Source organism: Oryctolagus cuniculus, chromosome 9 (genome assembly GCF_964237555.1).
Source record: "Oryctolagus cuniculus chromosome 9, mOryCun1.1, whole genome shotgun sequence".
Taxonomy (NCBI): Eukaryota; Metazoa; Chordata; class Mammalia; order Lagomorpha; family Leporidae; genus Oryctolagus; species Oryctolagus cuniculus.
In genome coordinates this window covers 9147709-9159797 of record NC_091440.1, presented here as the reverse complement: position 1 = coordinate 9159797, position 12089 = coordinate 9147709, and positions in this window count along the sequence as shown.

Sequence of the window (12089 nt, the reverse complement as noted above, 5' to 3'; positions counted from 1 at the left end):
ACCTTAGGCTTCAATTCTTTGGTATTAGAGTTTTCTTGTATACCTGAAGAATAAAATCTTCGTAATGAGAAATTTGGTTAGTGCTAGTTAGCTCTGACTATGTGTATTAGGATTAGTTAGCTCTGACTATGTGTATTAGGATTAGTTAGCTTTGACTATGTGTATTAGAATTGCTTAAGCCAGCCAGCGCCGCGGCTCACTAGGCTAATCCTCCGCCTAGCGGCACCGGCACACCGGGTTCTAGTCCCGGTCGGGGTGCTGGATTCTGTCCCGGTTGCCCCTCTTCCAGGCCAGCTCTCTGCTGTGGCCAGGGAGTGCAGTGGAGGATGGCCCAGGTCCTTGGGCCCTGCACCCCATGGGAGACCAGGAGAAGCACCTGGCTCCTGGCTTCGGATCACTGCAGTGCGCCGGCTGCAGCACGCCGGCCGTGGCGGCCATTGGAGGGTGAACCAACGGCAAAAGGAAGACCTTTCTCTCTGTCTCTCTCTCACTGTCCACTCTGCATGTCAAAAAAAAAAAAATTGCTTAAGCCCTTGTGTTTCTGTTTACTTTGCTTTGGTTGTGATGTCTAACCATGTCTGCAGAAATGTAAATTTAATTGTTCTGATGACGGAGCTGAAGAAAATTACCCTCCCCCCCTTACTTCCCATGTCTTGGTGTTAGGAACACCACTTTGGGAGCCCATGTATTATTCTAGTGTCTGCTCAAACCATCTGAGCTGTACTGGGAGTTGGGTATAGATCTACTGTGCACCCCTAGGCGGGAAGTGACCCATATCTGTTTGCATGGTGTGTTTCAGGTTACCTCTTGGCTAGATTACCTCCTCTATGTCAGTTTATATTTACTGTGTAAGCAGCAAAGGAAACATAAGAATTTTATTTTGGAACTACATATCTATCCAAAGTCCTATGTATATGTCATACACACACATACACACATATTGTGTATATATGTATGTGTGTGTATGTGTATATTTCTATATATACATACATACATATATATAAAATATATATATATATATATAAAATGTGTGTTTTGGATTCAGAATCAAGATTCCATGCTCTATCACAGGGTTGAGGTTACTTACACAGCCAACTACATGGCAAAGGCCATAAATTCCCTGGCTCTTTGCCACTCTGCAGTTACTACCCTTCTCTTGAAAATGACAAATGACTGCTCAGTCTATGTGCTGGTCTCCACCATGCTGTGGTTACTGATTGCTTCATAACAAACTCCCCAAATGCATGGGTAAAATAATATTAACTTCACAAATCTTCATCTTTATCAGGGCTTGGTGGGACAACTCACATGTCTTCTCCTTGGTGTCAGCTGGGGCAAGTAACTCAATGGGGTAGGAGGATCTACATCCAAGATGGTGTCTGCCCATGAGGCAAGTTGGTGCTGGGTTTTAGGTCCCTTCCGTGCAGCCTCTCATCAGGGCTTCCTTACAATACACTGGCCACATCATCTCTTCTGTATCTCAATGTTCACACAGACTCAGAGCTCAAGGTCAAGGGCAAGGAACTTACACCCACTTCTTGAGAGAAGACATTCAAACAACTTGGGTGCATAGCTAGATAATAAAATGCTTAAATAAATTTCTCTATTAAGTAAAGTTTCATAAAGTTTCATAAAACTTTATGTTCTGAATGTGATTTTTAACATGTAAAATTAAGGCCAGATACGATCAGGTATAGCCACGGATATGGCAAGACACATAAATATTGTTGTTGGCATTGAGCTACACCTAAAAAAGAAACAGTCTTTCAATAAGTGCCCATAACACATATGAGCAGGTGAAAATAAAATTCACTGGATAAGTTTTTATAAAAATGCAATTTTCCTACATGCATTTAGGTATTTATTTTGCTGATCTGTTAAGGATTTCAGAGCTGATGAAGTGACATGTTTCTGTTGAATGAGTGACATCTTCTTCAAATAGTGTGCAGACACTTTTATTAGTCACGTACATCCTGAAGCGTTTTTATTCATTCAGTGTATGTTGGGGGGACTTCACCAAGGGATCTGAGTTAAAAACTTCCCATACAAATGTGAACATTAAAGGGTATCTGTTGGAAAGCCATGCATTCTAAAAATCATTATAACGATGTGCTTTTAGCCATATTGCAAGTCTCAGATGAGTCTCTATTTTTTGAATTTTTTATTAGTTGAGCCTAAGTAATAAATATTATAAAATACAAATATATAATGCAAGCTAATATCAAACTCGCCCTATTGTTTCCCAGGAATTTACCTCAGGAGCTGCTGCATGCTTCTTGAGTTGTTTTATTTAACAAAGCAAATGTCCTCTGTGTGTGAGGATGATGGGAGGCATGATTCATTTCAAGAGCGTGCTGGGCACCTGTGAAATATGACACCCAGAGAACAGGATGACAGTGTAGGGATTTCCAATGATATTTTCAACTGGTTTTTTTTGACTGTATCAGCACATTTTTCTTGGATCATGTAATAAAAAGGTTTGTTTTTTTGTGTGTTTTTTTTTTTTTGCCAGGCAGAGCTAGACAGTGAGAGAGAGACCAAGAGAGAGTTATAGACAGTGAGAAAGAGACAGAGAGAAAGATCTTCCTTCCATTGGTTCACTCTCCTAATGGCTGCTACAGCCGGCGCTGCACCGATCCGAAGGCAGGAGCCAGGTGCTTCTCCTGGTCTCCCATGGGGTGCAGGGCCCGAGCACTTGGGCCATCCTCCACTGCCCTCCCGGGCCACAGCAGAGAGCTGGACTGGAAGAGGAGCAACCAGGACTAGTACCCGGTGCCCCAACCCGGACTAGAACCCTACAGCATCTGGGGCCAGCGCAGTGGCTCATTTGGTTAATCCTCTGCCTGCAGCGCCAGCATCCCATATGGACGCCAGGTTGCTCCTCTTCCAGTCCAACTCTCCACTGTGGCCCAGGAAGGCAGTAGAGGTTGGCCCAAGTGCTTGGGCCCCTGCACCTGCATGGGAGACCAGGAGGAGGCTCCTGGTTCCTGGCTTCAGATCGGTGCAGCGCACCAGCCATAGCAGCCATCTGGGGAGTGAACCAACGGAGGGAAGACCTATCTCTCTGTCTCTCTCTCTCTCCCTGTCTAACTCTGCCTGTCAAAATAAAATAAATAAATAAATAAATAAATAAAAAAAAACTATCTTGTTTGGAAAAAAATAATACAGCATCTATAAAATGAGTAGATCTTTTTGTAAAGATTTTTCTGCAATATCACAAAACAAAAAAAGCCAATCACACTCACAAGAAATTCACTTATTACTTTGACAACTTGACTCTTCGTAGAGGTAGCCCTTTTTGATTTTAAGATGTGTCTTGGATTTAGAGATTTATATTGCTTCAGTAATTCTTAACAATAACACTTGTTTTATTCTTAACAATAACACTTGTTTTATTCTTAATCTTGAAGAAAAATACATTCAATAATAAACAGATTAAGTGAACTGATGGATCAATAATAACAATATATCTACTTCCTGTAGAATGATGACACTTGTAAATAGAATCCTAGTCTTACCCTGATCTGGCTTTCTAAATCCAGTATACTGCTTCTGTAATTCAGCAGGAGCCGGGCACACACAGCAGCTCTGCAGCTCTCCGTGCTGAGCCCTCGCCAGCCCATGGTGCTGATTAAATACAGCAGTTCTGGATTCAGTGTCAGCTGTGTTCTAATCCTCATCCCATTCTGCACTACCTGTGTGTTCCCAAGGGAGCCATCATGCCTCTGGTGCACTTCTGTAAGATAAAACTACCTGACTTGGATGAGGAATAAGTGAGATGTGCCTGGGGCCACAGCTGTCATACTGCCACGTGTGGAGTTGTACCTGGGTAAACACACTTTCCTTCCTCTCTTAATTTCCTAAAACACAGAATCCTCGTTTTCCTTTTCTACTGTTTCTTAGATTCTAAGATTCTAAGCAACTCTAGTACTTAATGTTTCTTTTCTTTTTTTTTTTTGGACAGGCAGAATTAGACAGTGAGAGAGTGAGACAAAGAGAAAGGTCTTCCTTTTTCCATTGGTTCATCCCCCAAGTGGCCGCTACAGCTGGCATGTTGTGGCCAGCATGCTGCACCAATCCAAAGCCAGGAGCCAGGTGCTTCTCCTGGTCTCCCATGGGGTGCAGGGCCCAAGTACCTGGGCCATCCTCCACTGCACTCCCTGGCCACAGAAGAGAGCTGGACTGGAAGAGGAGCAACCTGGACAGAATCCGGCTCCCCAACCAGGACTAGAACCTGGGGTGCTGGTGCCGCAGCTGGAGGATTAGCCTAGTGAGCTGTGGCGCCAGCCTATAGCTAGTGCACTCATATATCTTTTATCTTATAGTTGCTTCCAAGTCCATATTCATAGAAAGTATTATATGTGTGTGTGTGTGTGTGTGTGTGTGTGTGTGTGTATCGAGAGAGAGAGAGAGAGAGAGAGAGAGAGAGAGAGAGAGAGAGAAAGGAGATCTCATCCCCTAGCTCACTCCTCAAGTATCTCCAATGACCAGCTAGGGCTAAAACCGAGAGCCCAAAACCCAACCCAGGTCTTCCACTTGGGAGACAGGAACCCAACTGCTTTAGCCACCATCATTGCCTCCCAGTGACTACATTGGCAGGAAGCTGGAATCAGGCACCAGATTCAGGTGTCTTAACTGGCATCTTAACTCCTGGACCAAGTGCTTGCCCCTGGTGTGGTACAGTGTGGTTAATCTGTCCTTTGGGATTCTGTCATCACATTTGAGAGTGCCTGATAGGAGTCAGCACTACTGTGCTTTGAAGCCAGCTTACTGCTAAAGCATATCCTGGGAGGCAGCAGATGATGGCTCAAGTAGTAGATTCTCTGTCACCCAAGTAGGAGACCTGGATGGAGGTTCTGGCTCCCAGCTTTGGCCTGTCCCGTTCTTTTCTGTTGTGGAAATTTGGGGAGTAGACCAAGAGATGAGATCTCTTTTTTTCTTTCTCTCTCGCTCTCTCTCATATCATTGTGCCTATCAAATAAGTAAAAATAAATTAAATGACTTTTAAAAAGTAAGATTACTCAGGTGAAAGGATGGGTAATCAACCCTATATCTTGTGCCCTTAATTATTAGTTCATAATACTGTTAATAAGTCAGGCTAAGAAATATCTGTTATTGCCGGCGCCGTGGCTCACTAGGCTAATCCTCTGCCTTGCGGCGCCAGCACACCGGATTCTGTCCCAGTTGCCCCTCTTCCAGGCCAGCTCTCTGCTGTGGCCAGGGAGCACAGTGGAGGATGGCCCAAGTGCTTGGACCCTGCACCCCATGGGAGACCAGGAGAAGCACCTGGCTCCTGCCTTCGGATCAGCGCGGTGCACTGGCCGGCTGCAGCGCGGCGGCCGCGGTGGCCATTGAGGGTGAACCAACAGCAAAGGAAGACCTTTCTCTCTGTCTCTCTCTCTCACTGTCCACTCTGCCTGTCAAAAAAAAAAAAGAAATATCTGTTACTAATTCCCTGTATCTGAAGTTTTAAAGCTAAATGACAGCCTAGGCCTCGGAGGACTTGATCAGATTTATCTAAAATCGCTTGATCCATATTTAAAAAGGCCACATTCTCCTATAAACAACATAGCAAAATAACTGAACTGTTTTATGAAATGCTTTTGAGTCATGTTTTATTTGATGAATATTAAAAAACTCAATTATTCAATAATTATTATGTGTTAGATTCTTCACTGGCCCTTTTCTGCTGCTATTGTTGTTGTCAAAATGATTTATTTATTTACAGTTGACAAATACAAATTGTGTATATTTCTGGTGTAAAACAGGGATGTTTCATTTATGTATACATGGTGGAATGTTTAAATCAAGTAAATTAGCACACACGTTAAACTACATACTTTTTTTTGGTCATGAGAATACTCAAAATCTTTCCTTTTAATTTTATATATTTTTTCTTTTTAGTTACTTTTTAACAGGTTCAACATAGCAATTTTATACAGTCTACAATCTTAGTAATTTTAAATTGCAATTATAGCTACTGTGGTGTAAATAGATCATGAACATATTACTCTGTTGTAACGTAAATCTTGCATCTGTTGACCTACAATTCCCCAATCTCTTACCCTGCAGCCCCTGGAAACTACTATCCAACTCTGTTTTCATGAGTCTGACTTTAGATGCACATCTCAGTGAGATTAAGTGGTACCCGCCTTTCTGCATCTGGCCTGTTTCAGTAATATGATGCCATCCAGGTCCATCCACATTGATCAGAGAGCTTTGTCTGCTTCAGCTCCCATGACAGGCAGATCAGTGTTGATTGGCAGACCAGCCTTCTGGGAGAATTATTATCATTCCTGAATCTTATGGAGGGAAACCGAAGGATGCAGAAAGAGAGAATCTGACCTAAGAACTTGTAGTTACTCAGTGCATCTCCCAGGCTCACCAGGCCTGCTCCTCTGTACAGTCTGGGTTCGTATTTCTGTGGGCCTTTGAGCATGGTGCTATGTACATCTCCTCCTTCTTTTTACTAAGTTCTGGGATATCATAGAGAGTTTTAGATAATTACCAATCCCTTGCTCATCACTTAAAAAGCTAGGTGAGTAGCGCAGTATTTTAACTGGGGAGCATATACATTTGGTTGTCATAACTGAGATGTGGAGAGGGGCTACTCCTGACACATAGGAGGGAAACAGTGGTTGAGGACACTGCTAACATCCCAGAATGTACCCTTCTCACCCCCCACCTCCTGCAACAAGAAATAACTATCTTGTCCCTTGAATGTCAATAGTACTGAGGCACAGAAATCCTGCTCTAGAAAATGACATTTTTTTCAGTTCCTGAAAACAACAATTTTAATCTAAAAAACATAACAGAGTCTGGAGATAATATATTACTAAATGAACTTTGAATGCTGGAAGATGTTTTTGTTTCTTTTCTGTCTGGGAAAATAATAATATAAATCTTATCTTGGTTTTTACATTCGGTGGCTATTTTTACAGGTAAATAATTTTCATCAATTAAATTATAAGAACATTAATTATGAAATTGTGAACCATAACTAAACTTTGATTAGTAGAGATTCAATTTACCCAATTACCTTATAATTGTGCTGTTGTGTATTTTGAAAATATGTTTGATGAAGTGAGACTGCAACTATAACTGAGATGTTCAGGATTTCCTTTTTCTTCTGTACAGATGTGAAAACTAAAAATTCTAAGTACATTTCTCATTGTGTAATTTCTCATTGCTTATATTTGGTCATTAATTCACTTTCCATCTCAAGAACTTAGAAATGAGAAAGAAATATTCCTAAGACTATGATAATTTGGTCTTTTCCTATAATAATTTTAATTCTAATAAATTCAATTCATTTGTCCTCTTTATCAATTTTATGGGGACAAAATCCCTGCAGAGTTAGTATTTCCTAATCTCTCCTCCCTTTTCGTCAGTAACTTGGAAGCAGGTATTGCAGACACTTGACATTTTAAAGCTGCTCTTTGGCTAATGGGATCCAGGAGGAGGCCTGCTCCTTGCATCCTCAGAGTTGGTGGAATGTCCCAGCTTGCTTCCTTCCGCCTACACCATGTAATCAGCTCAGGAATATTTTTGCTAAAGGAGGCAGATGTCTTTCCCAAGCAAAGGAAGAAAATTAGAAAGTAACAAAGTGGCATGAAATATATTTTCACAGAGGTAAAACTAAAAGCATGCAACCAAACAGTTTCTGATAGAAAGCTTAAAAAATGAATTTTTTTTAAAGCAAACTACTTATGGTACAAATAGACAGTGTATGTTATGACAGTGTAGGCTGGCAACCCAAGAAAATATATAATGTAAGCTTTATGAAGAACATTTATGAAATAAAAACTTTCTTTTTTGAGAGCCCTATGGTCTAAAAGCCACATAGTTTCAATGTTAAAATATGTATTAGTTTAGAAAAGCATCCTTTTTTTTCATTTCTATGTGTTTCTATATTTAGTTAAAAAGCCACTTATTATTTATGGTAAGAAAGTGACTAAATTCACCCAGCCATCAAACACTGAAAAATAAAAGCATGAATGGAATTCTTGTTTCTTGTTACCCCGCCAACTTCTATCAGTTAAGAATTGGGGTTGCCTTCACCGTATACTCACACCAAAGATGAAAAAGCTATTTATCCAATCAAGACCAAGACCCAAGCCCTCACTGAAGCAACAGTGACATGAACATTGTTATGACACCGTCTTCCAGGAAATCTTCCTCTGCCACATTTTCATTTATTCTTTAACATTTATTAAAGTACTTCTATATGTCTGGTATCACCTTATGCCTCACAGGATTCAGTGTAGACAATGATTGAAAAGACAGGATTCTGCAGGCAGAGGATTAGCCTAGTGAGCTGCGGCGCCGGACCCTTAGGACATTCTTAAGGTAGCGTGATGTGGAACGGGACGTGGATGGTCCAGGTGACTGTGAGAAGCTAGACACTGGACTTCCAGGTCAGGCTGAGAGGTTGGCTGGGACAAAGCAGCAAGGGCTTGTTCACCACCCCATATTGTTTGTGCTTATTCTTTGGCTGATGTACGTCAGTGTAGAAGCCGTGTAGGGAGGCTGGTACTTTGGGAAGACGACTGGCAACAGCATAATGTTGATGTGTGAGAGTGGTTCAAGGAGGCACAGTTCTCAGCTGTGCAGTAACCAGCCCAGGGGTGACTGGGGCCTGAACTGAGTGATGGTGGCAGATGAGGAAAATGGACAGATACACGATAGTCACAAAGGGAGAACTCGGAAGATTTGGAAATTGGTTAAAAGTTATTGTTGGTAAAAAAAAAAAACCCATTCAGGCATTAAACAGCTGGATAGATAATGATATCTTGTTTCCACAAGGGAATACAGAAATGAGAGCGTATTTTGAGGAAAAGACCACTGTCTTTCCACTTAACAAATGTAAACTATATCTCCATTTTAGTCAGGTAGATTGTCCAATAAAAAGCTGAATAAAATAATCTGATCCATAGGAGAACATGGATTGGACAAATTTATTGGACGTTTAAACATAGTTAATGATATGGTAAGGCCACAGGACTAACTGCTTGTTGTGTGATGGAGAGGAGAAAGTAGGAGAGGTTTAGAAGTTTGGGAACTTCTTATCTAATTGTTTTTGTTTCAATGTTTCTCCAAGAGAAGATGGGATTTCTGAAAGTACTTCAGTGGATTGAGGTGGGAAAGTAGGCATGAATTCAGCCCAAAGTTGATTTAACTGACAGTTCTGTATGTGCAGTTGTGCTAATGATCAAAATTAGCCAAAATGAAAGCAAGTTATCCAGATTCAAAGAATTGAAAAATAGTTGCTTGCTAGATAGTATGTCTCTCTCTCACAAACACACACACACAGGATTCCCAAATTGTCAAGTAGTTTTTTCATTTTCTGCTTGCTGTCATTCTAACATACCCCTGTCTATTGGAAATTTCCAGAAGGCATCCTAACTGACTTCTGTAGCCTTAATTGCAGAAAACTTACTGAATTTTCTTCTTCTTCTTAAGACACTATATCCTTCCCCTTCCTCAAATTAAAGGTAAAACCTTGGTCCCAGTCAACATTCTGACAAAAATTTAAACACACAGAGAAATTAAAATGCAGTTTTAAAAATAAGGGAGGAACTAAATGAAAAACTTCATTTCTGTGCAAAGATTTAGAAGTGCATAAATATAATTATCAAGGTTGGGGAAGCACGTTTATGCAGTTGAGTAATTTTTTCTGAATGTTAATATAGATCTCCATTAAAACCATCTAATTTAAGTGTTAAAGTTGGACAGTTAGTACCAACTGCTGGCTTTTGAGGATAAATGGCCAGTTGCTAGCAACCAGTGATGATGTTGATTTTACTAGAGTTTAAACAAGCACTTGAATGCAAAGCTTCTTAGGCACAGAACCTCAGATTCTATTTCTGTTCTCTTGAGCTCAGGATGACAATAATGATAAACTGTGTCACACTGCGAGGCAGCTTAGGTTGAAAACAATCTTCCACCAGGGACAGTAACACAAACTTTAAGTTCATACCCTGGTAAAACACTCACAGGTGTACAATGGCCTCCTCTTTTTCCTTCTTATCTTGTGTGATTGTTCAAGAAAATTCATACCCCACCCCCACCCAACTTCATAAAATCCTTAAGTAGGGAGCTAAAAAAAATACATCTTTTTCTACATAGAGATTAGGATTTCTACTTTTTACAAATATTTATATGCATCTGTTTAGATGTGTTTATTTATATCATTACATTTGTAGCAGTATATTTTTAAAAAATCATTCAATTTAAAGAGGTAGTAGAAAATAAGTGGATGGGAATTTTCAAGATATGGATGGGATAAATTGTGGATGTAGACAAACTACACACACTTAAATAAATGATAGTTTTCCTTTGAAATTGGACAATTAAACATGCATGCATAGTTCTATCTGTAGATATAGAACAGTGGCTAGCATGTTACCAAGATTATTTTTCTTAAAAGACCTAATACTTTCCTTTACTACCCTAAGAAGTGGACATTTGGCATAAATCTGATCACCTGCCCACTTGTAAGAAAGTCTGTTTTTTTGGTCAAAGTAAACAAAATTGGTCGCTGTCAAGGGAAAATGCAATGACTTTTCAATTTTCACCATTACATTTCTTGCTTGCAATCATGTAAACTGGTAGACTGTCCTGGGGTCTGACTGGCGCCTTAGCTGAATTCCTCCTCTGAAGTATCCTCATATTTATGGAGCAGTGCCAGAGAGCTCTAGAACACTGGGAACCCCCACATGGAGCTCAAAGCACGGCTACGTAGCACAGGGCCACCTCACAAACTGTAGGTTCCTCAGCCAGGGACCCTACAGGTCTTCAAGACACACCCTGATTTCTCTGTGCGCCTTTAGAACAGGCGGGGATACCAATGCCTGCTGCTGCTCCCTGACCACTGCTTATTCATTCATTGATTCACTTATTCTTCTAGCAGGCATTTACTGAGCTTTGTGAGGTTTACAAGGAAATAAAATGCTTGGGTCTTGCTCTCTGGGAATTAAAAATCATGTTCAGCTAGTATGTGGGGATAGGAATTTTTGGTGTCAGAATGAGTTTTATCTTAATAATTTAATAATCATTTCATAATTAATGATAATAGCCATAAATATTAGAAAAAACGAAAGGATGAGGTGTAAAGGAGAAAGATCATACTGAGAAGCTTACATGAAATAGAAATTTATGAAAAAGGCATGTTATGGGCCAGATTTTGTTCCCTACCTATTCCTTATGCTGAAGTCCTAACCTCAGTGCCTTAGAATGGAACATATATGGAGACAGGAACTTTATGTGAACAATGACGGTAAAATGAAGTCCTTAGGATTTTTCTTAATCCAATAAAGAGTGTCCTTATCAGAATGGGACACTTGGACTTAGACACTCACAAAAGCATGAAGATATAGAGACTAAGGAAGAAGATACCCATGTACAAGTCAAGGAGAAAGGTCGTTCTCTAGGAATCCAACTCGGACATTTTAGATTTTGGACTTCTAGCTTTAGAAACTGAAGAAATAAGCCACTGTTGTTAAAGTCACCCAGTGAATAATGCTTTGTCAGAGCAGCTCCAATAAGTTAATACAGCATAAAAACAGTCAAAAGTATTTAGTGGGCAATTAATTTAAATTTATCATATGGTAAATATTGTGTAGTAGAAATTGATTCTTTCTGATCTTAAACTGGTTACATTTCATTTTTCTGATGAATAAAATCATACAGTAAGAACCAGAAGAACACATACACATACAGGAAACTCAAGTCCAGTAGGAAATAGCAGTGGGTTAAACCATGGCCTGCAGTGCAGGCATCCCATATGGGCACTGGTTCGAGTCCTGGCTGCACCACTTCTAATCCAGCTTCTTGCTAATATGCCTGGGAAAGCAGCAGAGGATGATACAAGTCCTTGTGCCCTTTTGGCCTGGCCCAGCCCCAGTTGTTGCTATCATTTGGGGAGCGAACCATCAGATGGAAGACCTCTCTTTCTCTCTCTGTCTCTCCTTTCTCTCTCTCTCTGTAACTCTGTCTTTCAAATAATAACATAAATCTAAAAAATAAGAATTCGGAGAATCTCAGTAATTGTAATGATGACAATGACAATAGCAGTTGCTTTATAAGAG